This window comes from Culex pipiens, chromosome 3 (genome assembly GCF_016801865.2).
Source record: "Culex pipiens pallens isolate TS chromosome 3, TS_CPP_V2, whole genome shotgun sequence".
Classification (NCBI taxonomy): domain Eukaryota; kingdom Metazoa; phylum Arthropoda; class Insecta; order Diptera; family Culicidae; genus Culex; species Culex pipiens.
The window spans coordinates 44,181,423-44,183,880 of record NC_068939.1 but is presented as its reverse complement, the minus strand read 5'-3'; the positions used below and the strand labels follow the sequence as shown (position 1 = coordinate 44,183,880).

At 55.6% G+C, this 2,458-nt stretch overlaps 1 pseudogene; it reads left to right on the top strand.

Moving 5' to 3' along the window:
- The first annotated feature begins 1,443 nt into the window (after nucleotides 1-1,443).
- LOC128093440 (uncharacterized) lies at nucleotides 1,444-2,032 on the top strand (annotated as a pseudogene).
- Nucleotides 2,033-2,458: the final 426 nt, after the last annotated feature.

The window sequence follows — 2,458 nt, the reverse complement described above, 5'->3', positions numbered from 1 at the left end:
TTGTATTTTTGTATTTTTGTATTTTTGTATTTTTGTATTTTGGTATTTTTGTATTTTTGTATTTTTGTATTTTTGTATTTTTGTATTTTTGTATTTTTGTATTTTTGTATTTTTGTATTTTTGTATTTTTGTATTTTTGTATTTTTGTATTTTTGTATTTTTGTATTTTTGTATTTTTGTATTTTTGTATTTTTGTATTTTTGTATTTTTGTATTTTTGTATTTTTGTATTTTTGTATTTTTGTATTTTTGTATTTTTGTATTTTTGTATTTTTGTATTTTTGTATTTTGTATTTTGTATTTTTGTATTTTTGTATTTTTGTATTTTTGTATTTTTGTATTTTTGTATTTTTGTATTTTTGTATTTTGTATTTTGTATTTTTGTATTTTTGTATTTTTGTATTTTTGTATTTTTGTATTTTTGTATTTTGTGTATTTTTGTATTTTTGTATTTTTGTATTTTTGAGTTTTGTAGGTTGTTGGTATTTTTGTATTTTGGTATTTTTGTATTTGTATTGTTGTATTGTGTGGATTGTTGTATTTGTTGTATTTTGTATTGTGGATTGTTGTATTTTTGTAGTTGGTGTTGTGTTGTTGGTTGTGGTGTTGTGGTATTGTTGTAGTGTGTGTATTTTTGTGTTTGGGTGTTGTGGATTTGTGGTATGTGTTGGTGGATTTTTGTATGTTGGTTTGTGTGGTATGTGGTGATTTTGTTTGTATGTGTGGTTGGTGTATGGGTGTGTGGTGGGTTTGTGTGTTGGTGTGGGTGGAGGGGTGTGGTGTGGGTGTGTGGTAGTGGGGGGTGGTGGGGTGTGGGTGTATTGTGGGTATGGGTTGGTTTTTGGAGGTTTGGTTGTGTGTGTTGGTTTGGGGTTGTGGGTGTGGTGGGGGTTGGGGTGGTGTGTGGTTGTGGTTGGGGGTGTGGGGGTGGGGGGTTGGTGGGTGTGGGTTGTGGGGGTTGGTGGGTGTGGGTGGGGGTTGGGGGTTGGGTGGTGGGGGGTGGGGGTGGGGGTGTGGGGTGGGTGGGGGGTGGGGTGTGGGGGGTGTGGGGTGTGGTGTGGGGGGTGGGGGGTTGGTGGGTGGGGGGTTGGGGGGTGGGGGGTGGGGGTTGTGGGTGTGGGGGGGTGGGGGTGGGGGTGGGGTTTGGGTGGGGGGTTGGGTGGGTGGTGGGGGTGGGGGGTTGTGGTGGTTGGGGTGGTGGGGGTGTGGTGGGTGGGGGTGGGGGTGTGGGGGGGTTGGTGGGGTGTGGGGGTGGGGTGTGGGGGGTGGGTGGGTGGGGGTGGGGGGTGGGGTGGGGTGGTTGGGGGTGGGGGGGGTGGGGGTGTGGGTGGGTGGGTGGGTGGGGGGGGTGGTGGGGTGGGGGGGTGGGGGTGGGGGTGGGGTGGGGGGGTGGGGGTTGGGTGGGTGGGGTGGGGGGGGTGGGGGGTGGGTGGGGTGGGGGGTGGGGGTGGGGGGGGTGGGTGGGGGTGGGGGTGGGGGGGGGTGGGTGGGGGGGGGGGGGGTGGGTGGGGGGGGTGGGGGGTGGGGGGGGTGGGGGGTGGGGGGGTGGGGTGGGTGGGGGGGGTGGGGTGGGGGGTGTGGGGGTGGGGGGTGGGGTGGGGGTGGGGGGGTGGGGGTGGGGGGGTGGGGGTGGGGGGTGGGGGTGGGGGGTGGGGGGGTGGGGTGGGGGGGGGGGTGGGGGGTGGGGGGGTGGGGGGGGTGGGGGGTGGGGTGGGTGGGGGGGTGGTGGGTGGGGGTTGGGGGGGTGGTGGGGGTGGGGGTGGGTGGGGGGGTGTGGTGGGTGGGGGGTGGGGGGGTGGGTGGGGGGTGGGGGGGTGGGGTGGGGGGGGGGGGGGGGGGGGGGGGTGGGGTGTGGGGGGGGGGGGGGGGGGGGGGGGGGGGGGGGGGGGGGGGGGGGGGGGGGGGTGGGGGGGTGGGGGGTGGGGGGGGGGTGGGGGGGGGGGGTGGGGGGTGGGGGGGGGGGGGGGGGGGGGGGGGGGGGGGGGGGGTGGGGGGGGGTGGGGGGGGGTGGGGGTGGGGGTGGGGTGGGGGGTGGGGGTGTGGTGGGGTGGTGGGGGGTGGGTGTGGGGGGGTGGGGGTGGGTGGGGTGGGGGGGGGGTGGGGGGGTGGGGGGTGGGGTGGGGTGGGGGTGGGGGTGGTGTGTGGGGTGTTGGGTGGTTGGTGGGTGGGGGTGTGGTGGGGTTGGGGGGGGTGGTGGGGTGGTGTGGGGGTGGGGGTGGGTTGGGGGTGTGGGGTGGGTGGGGTGTTTGTGGTATGTGTTGTATTTTGTATTTTTTTGTATTTTTGTATTTTTGTATTTTTGTATTTTTGTATTTTTGTATTTTTGTATTTTTGTATTTTTGTATTTTTGTATTTTTGTATTTTTGTATTTTTGTATTTTTGTATTTTTGTATTTTTGTATTTTTGTATTTTTGTATTTTTGTATTTTTGTATTTTTGTATTTTTGTATTTTTGTATTT